This window comes from Emys orbicularis, chromosome 1 (genome assembly GCF_028017835.1).
Source record: "Emys orbicularis isolate rEmyOrb1 chromosome 1, rEmyOrb1.hap1, whole genome shotgun sequence".
Taxonomy (NCBI): Eukaryota; Metazoa; Chordata; order Testudines; family Emydidae; genus Emys; species Emys orbicularis.
In genome coordinates, this window is record NC_088683.1 from 294,268,409 (window position 1) to 294,283,827 (window position 15,419).

The following is a 15,419-nucleotide window of genomic DNA, read 5'->3' on the forward strand; positions in this document are numbered from 1 at the left end:
TTTCAGTGTACTTTTTGTTATTCAGATATGGATTGGAGTTGGAGCTGAACGTGGAAAAAACAGAAGTAAGGTAAAATATGCTGTATAGACTGCATACACTATGTTGAAAACAGTATATTGGCCCAGTGCTACGCACATTCAATATATACTCTAGAGTAAAGCAGTATCACCTTTTGATACAGCATTTCAATGTTTATATATCAAGATATTCATATGACATATACAATGGACAAAATTCTTTGTGACTCACTCACTGGATTTAATTTGTCCAGAAAAAAATATATAAATGGTAAAGTAGCCTCATTTGCATTTATTTGGCACTCTGTGGGTTTGCAAAATGAAAGTTACTTTACTTACATATATCAGGCCACATGCTCGGGGAATAAATTAGTTTAGCTATTCTGATGAAGCTACTCCATCAGAGTTATGCTGATTTATACCAGCTTTGGCTCTGTCTCTGAAAGGGGTCAAGAAGCTGTTGCAGAAAAGGGGGTACAGAATATCATCCCAAAATGAAACTATGTCTTGTGGAAAGTCCTACTAAGCCAAGCCTAGGGAACTGCAAAAAAGCCAAAGGAAACTAGATAACATAAAGTGGCTTTTTTGCCCTATAAAATCCATTAGCCCCATAAGAGATGTCTCCAACACACCCAACTCAGCTATGCACATGTCTCTGGTGGGGCTATTTGTACATCCACCTTTGGGTTCCTTTTACACACAGAACTGAAGATCTGTGAAAGGTCCTTGGATCCTGTTGGTTTAATCTGCCAGTCTGTAATACGTAATGTGCGTTGTGCCAGAGGCAGCCTTCTAATTGACATCTACAAGCTGGATAGAGCCACAGACCTGCACTCAAAATCACAATACTCAGACCCAGATTGACAGCACCAGCTTATTTTAACAAGAATCACAACCTGGATTTTCACCCTTGGCCACAACTCATTTAACACCATATTTGCACCACAAATACAAACTGGCCCATGGCTTCCAGCAGCTTTGCTCTGTGCATCCTCACAGTGGAAAGCAGGCTTCACAATTATGAGATGGGGGAGGAGGTGAGGAGTTTACTAAAAGCATTGCATAGCAGGTGGAATTCAGCTGAAGATGATTAAATAGGGTTTGCAACACAAGAGGGAACAATACAATTATATCAATTTCATTTTGCATGTGGCAGAGCAGGAGGTTCTTACAAGGTGTCAAATTTCCAATAAAATATTATATGGAGGGTAATTTGTCATTGTTAATGACTCCACTGCTTACCCAGACCTTGGCAGTGACGTTGACCTTATTTTGTGGTTTCCAGCAGTAGCTCTGATAGCTGATGTTCAAGTTTTTCGATTTGCTTTTGTCCTATTTCCCTGTGTTCATTTCATTCTGAATAAAATATTAATATTAACATATGTTTTCATATCAGAGTATATAAGTGTAAAAGTATAAAAGTATGTTGCTGAATATGTCATCAGAGGATGGGGTTTCTGGCTCATTGGCAATTCTAATAAGTGTATCTGTTGGCCGGTGCTTAGCCCCATTTGGGTCTGTGGAAGTTGTGTACATATAAGGAGAGTGGAAGCAGACATTTTAGTGTTTGGACACTGACAATGGAGTGGTTGTGTTGCATTTAGGCATACAGCTATTGAATTAAAACAACATCTTATAGGAACCAATCTAGGCTGAAATCCTGGCCCTCGAGTGGATTCATTGCCACTAATTTCAATAAAGCCAGGATTTTACCTTTGGAATTCATCAGACGGCCAGTAAATGAATGCTTAGGAGAATATATATTAATAATACAGCTATTTAAACAGAAATAGAACCCACTGAGGTGCTCAAGGCACTGTGTATTTAAAATATAATAAAAACAACCATTAAAATATAGAATAAAAATATTAAAAAGTCTCAGCTGCAACATTTTATCTAGTTGAGAATTGTACATAGGAGCTGACAATTAAATCAAGAACCATCTCTGATACACAAGTATGGCCAAAATCCCATATTTGCATACCCTCTTACCACCTTTAGCTGGGAAGGACTTTTACTGGACAGCAGGGGCATGAGAGAAATCTAACCATATGCATGGTTGGGAGAGGGGGCTGGTCCCCATCTCCTCCCCCCTTGAGTTTGCTGCTTAGCCATTGGCTAAGTAAAGGGGATGACACCATCTGATTGGCTGCTGTGTGCACCCCAGTTTGCCTATCTGAGCTAAGGACCAATTTAACAAAAGCATCTTACTCTCTGATTCACTGCCACCCCCTTCCTCCCCTTAGCTGTAGATTAGAAGCTGTGCCACTTATAATGCTGCAGGTCTGACTGATTGCCTGTTTTTAGGGGTCAGGAAGGAAATTTTCCTATTGGGCAAAATTGACAGGCAGTCTGGTGGGGGTTTTCACCTTTTTCACAACCTCTCAGTAGCACAGTTGGGTTACAAACAATAGGATATAATGATGTTATGATTACTGACTCCTCGTAACTTGTAGCTGGTGCCTAGTGTGTGTAAAGGCTACTCAGCTCCCAGAGGTAAATGAGACCCAGGATTGTGCAGTTTGACCTTAAGTTCATATGGCATGGAAAAGCTTGAAGTCTATGAAGAATGAGATTCCACCAACATATCCGTGTGGTCTCTGTCACTCAACCCCCTTTATGCCGGGGGAGGAGGGGGAGGCACAAAGGTTTCACAACTGAATTGAGTCCATGGGATAGACCACAAGGGTCTACCCTAAGTTATTGTGAGGTTTGTGGTAAAAGGCGTGTAACCCACACTGGAACCAATTACATTCCTGTTATGTGGGAGCTGGGGTCGGCTATATGGTACCCCTCTCCAAGGTATAATTAATAAAGTTGCAGCTTGCCGTCAACCCTCTTCTATGTTTTAGTCAATCATTCGCCTGCTTATCTTGGTCAAACCACTGCCACCAAGAAGAGTACTAATTAAAGTCAATGTGACTCCATGTGGCTGGAGCACCTGAGCTCAACAAGTTGCAGCACTGGGGCCCAAATCTTTAAAAGTTGGGAGGCAGATGTCTATGCATTCTATATAGACACAAAATGTCTAGCTTTAACTAACAATTAAACAGTACAAAAAATGAGAAATTAAAGTATGGAAACAAAGTTCCAAATCCCTGGGTCCAGCTATGCTGTTGTCACCACAAAAGCTGGGGTGGAAAGGAGGGGAAGGTGACTGTCAGCCACTTTTCTGTTTTCCTGATCCTGGGGCATAACTTACAGCAGCCTGAAGATTGATCCAGTTACATTGGACTCCTAGGAACCTGTTTGCCAGGCAGGGTACAATGAAGCACAGCACACTCTGGTCACTTTCCCCAAGCTGCCCAGGAATTCTTCTAATGCCAAGGGAATCAGCAGCTGCCTTATTAAGGTAGCTCTCCCTCCCCCTGGCGCTGACCTAGTGATGCAAAGGAGGAAGATGCAGGTGCCAGGATCTGACCCTAAGGCTTAAAGTGAGATCATCAACTTAAAAATCACTCTTCTGTCTGAAATGTTCTACTTACTGTTGTTACAAATAACTCCTGAGGTGACTATAATTGAAAGACATTATAAGTAGAGGGAAAAACCTGTATTTCCTCAATGTATTTATTTTGTGCCATGACAGCACTTTATGCTCTGGAGCCAACCTCAGTCTCTCCCCCATATACTTCACTACTTAGTCTCTTGTTTGTGTGTGTCATTGGCACAGACACAGAGAAGGGGAAAGCATTATAAAAATGTGGTTGGGGTGACAGCTTGGGGGATATTTCAGTGTCAACTTATGAATTCCATATTTTAAATGTAATCTTCAGTGCAACTTTGAGTATTTATTCTGTAGCAGAAATTTGACACCTAGTGAAGAAGCTACATCTGGGAAGTTGTGACAGAACGAGCAAGGACCAGCAATAGTGAATGGCTGTATCTGTACTGGACCAACGGAGGTTCTACTGGCAGGACCATTGACTATGAACAACTTTCTTCCCAGAAGCCTACCACGTGGCATTGGAGCAGGAAACTCTTCAGTGGAAGAGCAAGGAAACAAAATTGTCAGAGGTTGTCTTAAAAGAAATGTGGCCTCTAAGCAGTGGCGTGCTGTGACATTTTAAGTAAGGCATGCAATTCTATGCTTGTATGCTAGACATGATTTTGTATGTATGGCACATGGAAGGTCAAGCTGTACAGAGGATGCCATTTTGTACAACAAATGACTCAAAGGGGTAGGTGACCAAAGCCCATAGGTAAGTCAAGAACATGGAGACCTAGAGAAGGTTCAGAATTTATGGAGAGCATGGGCTGTTATTGCAGGGATAAAAGAGAGACAAGACAGAACTGGGGGAGGGAAATCAAATCAGTATCTTAGATATCTGTATACTAATGTGAGAAGTATGGGGAATAAGAAGGAAGAACTCAAAATGCTAGTAAATAAACAAACCTATGACATAGTTGGCATCCCAGAGACCTGGGATAATACGCATTACTTGAATATTGCCACAGAAGGATACAGCTTGCTCACGAAGGACAGGCAGGGGAAAAAAGGAGGAGATGTTGCCTTATATATTAAAAATGTATACACTTTGACTGAGGCTGAGATGAAAATAGGAGACAGACTTCTTGAAAGTCTCTGGGTAAAGATAAAAGGAGTAAAAAACAAGAGTGATGTCATGGTAGGGGTCTACTAGAGACCACCCCACGGGAAGAAGAGGTGGATGAGGCTTTTTTTAAACAACTAACAAAATCATCCAAAGCACAGGACTTGGTGGTGATGGGGGACTTCAACTACTCAGACATCTGTTGGGAAAATAACACAGCAGGGCACAGATTATCCAATAAGTTCTTGGAATGTATTGGAGACAATTTTTTATCTCAGAAGCTGGAGATAGCTACTAGGGGAGAGGCTGTTCTAGATTTGATTTTGACAAATAGGGAGGAACTGGTTGAGAATTTGAAAGTAGAAGGCAACGTGGGTGAAAGTGATCATGAAATGCTAGAGTTCATGATTCTAAGGAATGGTAGGAGGAAGCACAGCAAAATAAAGACAGTGGATTTCAAGAAGGCAGACTTTAGCAAATTCAGGGAGTTGGTAGATAAGTTCCCATGGGAAGCAAGTCTAAAGGGAAAAACAATTGAAGATGACTGGCAGTTTTTCAAAGAGACATTATTAAGGGCACAAGAGCAAACTATCCCACTGCGTAGGAAAGATAGGAAGTAAGGCAAGAGACCACCTTGGCTTAACCAGGAGATCTTCAATTATCTAATAATCAAAAAAGAGTCCTGCAAAAAGTGGAAACTAGGTCAAATTACAAAGGATGAATATAAACAAATAACACAAGTATGTAAGGACAAAATTAGAAAGGCCAAGGCACAAAACGAGATCAAACTAGCTAGAGACATAAAGGGTAACAAGAAAACAGTCTACAAATACATTAGAAGCAAGAGGAAGCCCAAGGACAAGGCCCGTTACTTAAGAGGGGGAGAAAACAATAACAGAAAATGTGGAAATGGCAGAGGTGCTTAATGACTTCTTTGTTTCGGTTTTAATCAAGAAGATGGGTGGAGATTGGATGTATAACATTGTGAAAACTAGTGAAAATTAGGTATGATCAGAAGACGCTAAAATAGGGAAAGAACAAGTCAAAAATTTCTTAGACAGATGTCTTCAAGTCACCAGTGCCTGATGAAATGCATCCTAGAATACTCAAGGAGCTGACTGAGGAGATCTGAGCCATTAGCAATTATTTTTAAAAAGTCATGGAAGACAGGAGAGATTCCAGAAGACTGGGAAAGGTCCAATATAGCACCAATCTATAAAAAGAGAAATAAAGTACAACCCAGGGAATTAGAGTCCAGTCAGCTTAACTTCTGTGCCCAGAAAGATAATGGAGCAAAAAATTAAGCAATCAATTTGCAAACATCTAGAAGATAATAAGGTGATAAGTGACAGTCAGCATGGATTTGTCAAGAACAAATCATGTCAAACCAATCTGATAGCTTTCTTTGACAGGGTAACAAGCCTTGTGGATATGGGGGAAGTGGTAGACGTGGTATATCTTGACTTTAGTAAAGCTTTTGATCGTGTCTCACATGACCGTCTCACAAACAAACTAGGGAAATGCAACCTAGATGGAGCTACTAAAAGGTGGGTGCATAACTGGTTGGTAAACCATTCCCAGAGAGCAGTTATCAGTGGTTCACAGTCATGCTGGAAGGAAATAACGAGTGGGGTACTGCAGGGATCAGTTCTGAACATAAGAACATAAGAATGGCTCTACTGAATCAGACCAAAGGTCCATCTAGCCCAGTATCCTGTCTTCCAACAGTGGACAGTGCCAGGTGCCACAGAGGGAATGAACAGAACAGGTAATCATCAAGTGATCCATCCTCTATCGCTCATTCCCAGCTTCTGGCAAACAGAGGCTAAGGACACCATTCCTGCCTATCCTGGCTAATAGCCACTGATGGACTTATCCTCCATGAATTTATCTAGTTATTTTTGAACCCTGTTATGGTCTTGGCCTTCACAACATCCTCCGGCAAGGAGTTCCACAGGTTGACTGTCCGTTGTGTGAAGAAATACTTCTTTTATTTGTTTTAAACCTGCTGCCTACTAATTTCATTTGGTGACCCCTAGTTCTTGTGTTATGAGATGTAGTAAACAACACTTCCTTATCTACATTCTCTACACCAGTCATGATTTTATAGACCTCAATCATATCTCCCCTTAGCCGTCTCTTTTCCAAGCTGAAAAGTCCCAGTCTTATTAATCTTTCCTCATAGGGAAGCCGTTCCATACCCCTATTCATTTTTGTTGCCCTCTCTGAACCCTTTCCGATTCCAATATATCTTTCTTGAGATGGGGTGACCACATCTGCACACAGGATTCAAGATGTGGGTGTACCATGGATTTATATAGAGGCCACATGATATTTTCTGTCTTATTATCTATCCCTTTCTTAAATATTCCCAGCATTCTGTTCGCTTTTTTGACAGCCGCTGCACATTGAGTGGATGTTTTCAGCAAACTATCTACAATGACTCCAAGATCTCTTTCTTGAGTGGTAACAGCTAATTTAGACCCCATCATTTTATATGTATACTTGGGATTATATGTTTCACTCTATATGCATCCGAAGAAGTGGGTTGTAGCCCACGAAAGCTTATGCTCTAATAAATTGGTTAGTCTCTAAGATGCCACAAGTACTCCTGTTCTTTTTACTTGGGATTATGCTTTCCAATGTGTATTACTTTGCATTTATCAACATTAAATTTCATCTGCCATTTTGTTGCCCAGTCACCCAGTTTTGAGAGATCCTTTTGTAGCTCTTCACAGTCTGCCTGGGTCTTAACTATCTTTAGTAATTTTGTATCATCTGCAAATTTTGCCACCTCACTGTTTACCCCTTTTTCCAGATCATTTATGATTATGTCGAATAGGACTGGTCCCAGAATAGACCGCTGGGGGACACCACTATTTACCTCTCTCCATTCTGAAAACTGACCATTTATACCTACCCTTTGTTTCCTATCTTTTAACCATTTACCAATCCATGAGATCACCTTACCTCTTATCCCGTGGCAGCTTACTTTGCGTAAGAGTCTTTCTGGGTCCAGTTCTGTTCAATATCTTCACCAATGATTTAGATAATGGCATAGAAAGTACACTTATAAAGTTTGTGGACTATACCAAGCTGGGAGGAGTTGCAAGTGCTTTGGAGGATAGGATTAAAATTCAAAATGATCTGGACAAACTGGAGAAATCGTCTGAAGTAAATAGGATGAAAACCAATAATGAGAAAGTCAAAGTACTCCATTTAAGAAGGAACAATCAGTTGCACACTTACAAAATGGGAAATGACTGCCTAGGAAAGAGTACTGCAGAAAGGGATCTGGGGGTCATAGTGGATCACAAGCTAAATATGAGTCAACAGTGTAACACTGTTGCAAAAAAAGCGAACATCATTCTGGAATGTATAAGCCGGAGTGTTATAAGCAAGACACAAGAAGTAATTCTTCCACTCTACTCTGCACTGATTAGGCCTCAACTGGAGCATTGTGTCCAGTTCTGGGCGCCACATTTCAGGAAGAATATGGACATATTGGAGAAAGTCTAGAGAAGAGCAACAAAAAGTATTGAAGGTCTAGAAAACATGACCTATGAGGGGAGACTGAAAAAATAGGTTTGTTTAGTCTGGAAAAGAGAAGACTGAGGGCAGACATGATAACAGCTTTCAAGTATGTAAAAGGTTGTTACAAGGAGGAGGGAGAGGAATTGTTTTTCTTAACCTCTGAGGATAGGACAAGAAGAAGTGGACTTAAATTGCAGCAAGGGAGGTTTAGGTTGGACATTAGGAAACACTTCCTATCTGTCAGGGTGGTTAAGCACTGGAATACATCATTGGAGATTTTTAGAACAGGTTTGCCAAATACCTGTGAGGAATGGTCTAGCTAGTCCTGCCATGAGTGGAGGGGACTGGACTAGATGACCTCTCAAGGTCCCTTCCAGTTCTATGATTCTATAATACACAGTCCAAACAATAACCAGCCAAAAGTTTTATGCCATGAACATTTATAGGAACTGTATTATAGCACAAGATATCAAGAGGAGAATATATCACATTATTCCAACATATGTAATTTTTTATTTATATTTTTTGACACTGAATAGATACAAGGAAAAATCATTTCAAACTCTGTTAAACACTGACAACATTTTAAGTAAGAGGCAGTACAGAAGAAGTTAGACATGCAGTAATTGTATTAATTCTATATGTTATTAGAACAGAGGCTAAAGCCTATAAATGTTTTACAGGAAAATAAAATATCTACGTTTCAGGGTCTCCTTGTTTCTTTACTCTTCTCTTATTATATTCTAGAAATGGTAGCTGGATGTGTGAAAAAATTGCTGTTCCCGTTTCTCAGCTCATCAGTGCACTTTTTCCATAACAGCATCCCCCGTTCTCCTGAACACTGACACTTTATCATTAAGATCTCTCATTTTCCAAAATTCTTCCCTGATGTTATCAGAAGTTGTAAGAGAAAGTCTGTATTCTGCATTGGATGGGTCCTTTTATCTTTTTAGTTCCAAGTCTGGACCAATAGGTCCATTGTTAAATTTCAATTTCTTTCTATCTATGGTGTGATTTAAAATAATTGATTCCTGTGCTTTAGGACTTCCCACCAAATATGGATAAAGGTATCATTCATTCCAGTGCACTCTCTACAGCAGCCGCCAAATACATCTTTGTAGATTTTCTTTAAATGAGAGAGTGTATGTTACAATGGAATGTAGTAATTTATAAGGATTTTCTTTTACTGTTAACACATATAGAAGTGGAAGCTCCCCTACGCCAAATGAAGGACCACTGCTGAAAGGGAAACATCCCAATCTAAAGCCTTTGCCTAAGCAATTACATTTATCTTCCATGTCAAATTTAATAAATTCACTACATTGTTTTTAAATGATGCCCTTGGAGCCTCCTAGAATTCATTATCACCTTTTCAATCAATGTAAGTGGTCTCTCAAAGCTCACCGTTTCTTGAGGGTTTGAAATGTGTTTTAATTGTATGTAATTAGATAGTAGTACTTTATATATATTGAAAGCTTTCTGTAAAATATCTAGATCCATCATTTCCCCCCCCTTTAATTAACTGAACTACTTTTTGCAGTCCCACTTTGGATTGTGCAAGGTTGCCTCTAACTCTTATTTTATTCTAGATTTTTAAGGTAAAGGGTCGGGTGGAAACTTTTGATCTGGTCTCTTGTGTTCAACTAAGAAAATGATGGACGATAAGGGGTTAGTTTAAACTTCCCATTCTGTTTTAATCCACTATTTATTGCTATTCCCATTATATCAGCTTTATTATATTTTTGTGGTTAAATACTAGAGCTGGTTGAAACACGAAGTATTTTTTTCACAAAATCTTTCACTTTTTTCAATAAAATTATAAATGTGGATAAAAAACATTTTGAAATTGCAAATTTCAAAAAACTTCAACTAACCCTATTGAATACATATATAAATTTGTCAGTGTGTATGATGTTTATACATACACTCACATACATACACTTTATAGGCAAAATCCTTCTCATGCCTCCATAGTAATGGAAGCCGCTATGGCTAGCGAAGCTGCCACAGTTCTGTTGTGCAGGGGTTGCAAGATGGAGAGAGTGCACACCAAGAGACTCCAGACCCCCTTCTATTAGTGATCTATGGAGATTCGGTCTACGGATGTGTGTGGTAGGGTTTAGTGTGCAAGACTGGGCCACACTATAGCTAAAACAGACCTTTTAATCTCACCACTCTCCAACACCTTCCTCACCTCCTTTCTTATTCACTGTGGACAGCACCACCATCCTGCCTGTCACTCAGACCCATAACCTAGGCATCATCTCCAATTCAGACCTCTCTCTAGGTCCTCACAACCGGGCTATGTCTAAAATGTGCAGATTCTTTCCGCATAACATCTCTATAATATGGTCTCTCTTATTCATCCACACACCTAAAACTATCTTTCAGGCTCTCATCAGAATTCAGCTGCAAAGATTATTTTCTGAACCTGTGACTCTGACCACATCACCCCTCTCCGTGCATCCCTCCAGAGGCTCTCCGTTCTCTATCACATCAAACATAAGATGCTTGTGTTTACTTGCAAAACCCTTGCCCACTCCACCTCTCATCTATTACAGAGTTGTCGATTCTTGGCACCAATCAGTCAATGATGTCAGTCTCCACTGCCTATATGTTACATTTTCTAACAAGCACCCCTGTGCTTTCTCCCACGCTGCACCTCATGTTTGGGAGGAGCCTCCAATAAACATCCACCAAATTGACTCATCCTCCTCCTTCAAATCGCTCCTCAAAACTCTTCTTTGTCATAGTACCTACCAAACATTTGACAGTCATTAGACTGTTGGTGTGCTGACAGCATTTCCTGTCACACAGCCAATATTTTCTCATTGTTTCCTCATCGGTCTATCTGTATCCATCAGTTTTCTCCTCTTTTATACTCAATTTGTAAGCTCGTTGGGGCAGGGACCATCATTGTATTCTGTGTTTGTACATCACCTAGCACAAGTCCTAGTTCAAGAGTGGGTCTTCTAGGTATAATTGGAATGTATGTAATTAATAATAATAAATGGAACTACTCACCAAGCAAAGAATCCACATCTTAAAACCTCGGCATTAAATACCAGCAAAAACTGGTGACCTGACCTTGTACTGTGAAATCTGGGTTGCAGGTTTTTGGATTGGTTGAGTTTGGTGTGAGAGAGTAAGGAGCCGGTTTACATCTAAATCTAGAACTAGAAAATAAAAGATGTGCTTCTCCAAATAGTGTGCGTTTTTTTCAAATTTCTGTTAAACATCCTCAGTTTGGGAAGAAGGATGGGGAAAGAGATGTAAAATTGTGATTGTATTGCCATATTAGTTTGCAGACAATTTGGGCTGGGGTTATCTGTGTGCATATAGAATATGAGCTTAGTCCTACTCCCATTAACTTCTGGGGCCATGAAATTTACCCCTATGAAGAGGGCCAGAAAAAGGGCCAACATGCCACTTATGTTCCACCTGAGTGGAATCCTGGCTCTTTGAAGTCAATGGCAAAACTCTCTGTGATTTTAGTAAGATAGGATTTCACCCTTGGATGTAAGCCCTAAACCTGAAAATATTTATGCATCTGAGTAGTCCTTGTCATATTGTCTGGATTGATTCATGACCATGAGTTGTCATCCATATGGCAGACTATCAAAAAGCAGGGCAGAAACCCCAAACTAGTTGTATGTTGTATAATCAGATTTCACCAGCCCAGTAGCAAACATGAACTCCTAAAGCATTATAACAATCTTACCATGAAGTCACAGACAATCCCCTAGGGTATTCAAGTCTATCTTGCCACCCAGGCAACCTGGACTCCGTGAAAGATAGTCACTTTACACCAAAAAAATCACCAAATTATATTCAGGTTACTCGCAGTCCCAAAGGACCAGTCACTGACCCCAGGTTATTTGTATTCAGATCTCAAACCAAAAACAATGTCTGTAGGCAATCCCATAATTAACTAATTAAAGATGTATTAACTAAGAAAAGTATAAGAGATTTATTTACAAGGTTAAAAAGGGAAACATACCCAAAGCAATGAGGTAATCTTAGATTTCAAAGAAATATCAGCTTCAATAATAAGCAGCTCTATATGTCTATATGCCAAGCAGCATGGGTATTTTTTGCTTATGTTAAGGAATCTTTGCCCCTCAATGTCCAGACCGCATAAAGAAACCAAGTTTCTCCTTGATGGGACGAGTTCATGTGTTGGTTTCCCCTTCCTGGATGCAATCAACAAGGTCTGTCCTTTGTTGCTATACAATGCGTCATTTGCCTTCAATGGACCGTGTTGTGTGCAGGAAGAGCACTTTACCTTAATTAATGCTTCTTTTCCTGTTTAGTGAGTTACACAATTACAGAGGTTTACACTGCAAACACTCAATACAATTTTATATCATGGGATATGTAGGATTAATACATGCAGCATCCCAAAAGCATTTCATAAAGTCTACACACTAAACACATTCTTGAAATACTAATATCTATTTTAACTATACTAACCCACAGATAAGCCAGACTGGTTTCCACCTATGCATTTGTCAGTGTTCAGTGAGGTCCTGGGCCTTGCAATGAGCTGGCACCTGGTCTGCCAGCATCACAGTCCCAATGAAATTAGTGCAGGATTGTTTCCTTCAGAGGGACATATGCTTTGTGTCGTCTCTCTGCACGGGATGAATTTCACCCTGGGAGCAGGACTGGTTGCTGTTATTGTACTAGCAAAAACTAACAACGTTTCTGAGTACACATCTCACTTACATCTCCTTTGGTAGCACTCTTGTGTACCTAAAGAAAACGTCTATAAAACTAAATTTTTTAAAACAGTTTTTAATTAGATGGCACTTTTCAAAATCTTGGCCGGTAATGAGCAAGTCAGTTTATGCCAGGAGCAATATTTTGTCTGTCACCTGATCATCAAAGTGGTATGTAAACACTAAGTAGTCTCTTCCCAACTCCAGTCATTGCATCTCTTGTTTCCCTTTTTATATAATTATAGCATGTGCAATCTTGTTTCACCTTTGTTCCTTCCCAATTTCACCAGGATTTGGAGTTCTATTACCTCAACTTCCAATTCATAGGCAAATATTTTGAGCAGTTAGATTCCAGAAGTTATGTTTATAATCATTCCATTCTTTACAGGAAAAAGCTGTCAAATTAATATTTATTTATTCATACTGTTATTTATCTCTGAATGCCTTAAAATAGTTTTCAGTGGTCTTAGTTCAGAAGTAATACTAAGATATATGATTTAAGGGTATAATATGGTGAAAGAGATATGATAAAAAATATTAAAAACAGTCTTCATTTTAAAAAAAAAATTAACTGATTGTTTTCTTACATTAGCAAAACTTATGACATTCATAGTTAAAATTTTATACTGACAAAAAAAAGACAATGCAATTCATTGTGTAACTTAGGAATATCCTACATGAGGCTTGAACACAAAATATTCGTACATCATTTATGTTTTGATTACACTCTAAGTGCTGACAAGGTACTGCATTTATGAATAATGCAAAGAAATGGAAGGAATGGCCTTTTTATATTCCATGTCTAGCCTCTGTTTTTCAGCCAAAATGATTTAACAATGGTAAACACATGTCATTGATGGAATATGATTAGAAATACATTGTGTTCATGACAGTTAACAATTATTCCTCTGTGCTTTAGTGTTGCAGTCACAGTAGCTATATAAGCTAAGGGTCAGGTAGCTCCAAAAATATAAGACTACAGTCACTTCAATGATATCTAATACTTGTAATTCTATCTGAATAATATTTGGCCATTAATATAAATAATCAGACAAGAAAATTAAAATATAACTCTGTGGCATTTCCATTGATCAATTTAATAAGCATCAAGGAAAAATGTAGTCACATTAGAAATTCATTCAGAAGAACTACAGTGCTCCACTGCAATTAATTCAAAAGGGAAAAAACAAGTCTAAAACCCAGGCATCCCCATGCTGAGCACTGAAACTGAAAACTCAGAAAATCTGTTGTATTTTTAATTGAAATGCATTGCATGATTAATCTTGATTTATGAAGAATCTAATGTCTGTTCTCTTTTCATTTGCCTTTACTGAAAATATCTTTAATCATCTTTTTAATCAATATTTTTTAAAAAATCAACATTGTCACAATGACAGTGGGATCCCACAGAGTCTAACCCCAGCACAGGCAGAAATTTCAATCTGGCAAATATTTCATGTTGGGTTAAATTAGAGCAATTAGCCCCATTCATTAAACAGCATTTATGTGTTAAAGGATGATTTCTTTCAAGTGATTTAAACAGTTACAATAGATTTTATAACCTCAGATGAGGCAATGTTGCTCATTAAGATTTAAAGAGAAAGTTCTTTAATTTAGTCACTGTAGCTTTATGCAGCCTTCTGGTGTACGGGGCTCTTTTCCTCCAGGACTTCTCTGCCCATCATTTACTTCGGACAGAAGACTGGAAATAAGGAATCAGAATTCTGTTCTGTAGTCACTGAGATGGCAAACACCTTATTCAATTGCTTTTGGCTGCTACTCTGAAATATGGCTGGAAGGACTTCCCATTTAAAAAATAATAATTTGAGATTGCAGCAAGATTTAGATGGGGGGTGGAATCTACACACATATATGAATACTTTAAGGTAAATAATTTAGAATCGCAGTAAACTTCAGTTATTAATTATATATAAAATCAAGAAACCAGATGACAGCATTGCAACAGGATATTCTTAATAATGAAGAAGGTCATTCTCATCAAGTATTGGGTTATGGCATGTAGATATCACAATGACAGAGAAGTTAGAAACACTTAAGAATAGAGTGTTTTCACCTGATCTTTGCATAGAAGGTCCCTTCATTTGCAGATATCCCTCTGTCCATACAGTTAGATGGGGGAAGGGGTCTACTTTGCTGCTTCTTCTCAATATGCCTTGGAAGTCCTTCCAAGGATCTAGGATCCTAGTAGTGGGAATGGCAGACCAAATGCAAGCCCAGAAGAAAAGTGTTTTAATCCCCAATTAACCCTGTGAGAACACGGAAACTGATGCTGTATTAACTTTCTGTCTAGCCTTTTCCGTGTTGTAGAAAGCCTACTTAGGTAGCAGGTAGGGGAGTATAATGGAACTGTGGTGCCCGGAAGACAGAGAAGGAGAAAGGGCCCTGGGATTGGTACAGAGGCACAAGACTTATATGTGGATAGCCCTATTCAAGAAGTGCATCTATCACGAACTACATGGATATTGTGGTATTTTTGGCTCTGGAAGCAAAACACCCAGCTCATTCCATAGATGGTGGGATGGTAAATATGGCTCCCCTGATGGAATCCACTGAGGAAGCCTCAGAGGTTTTCTTT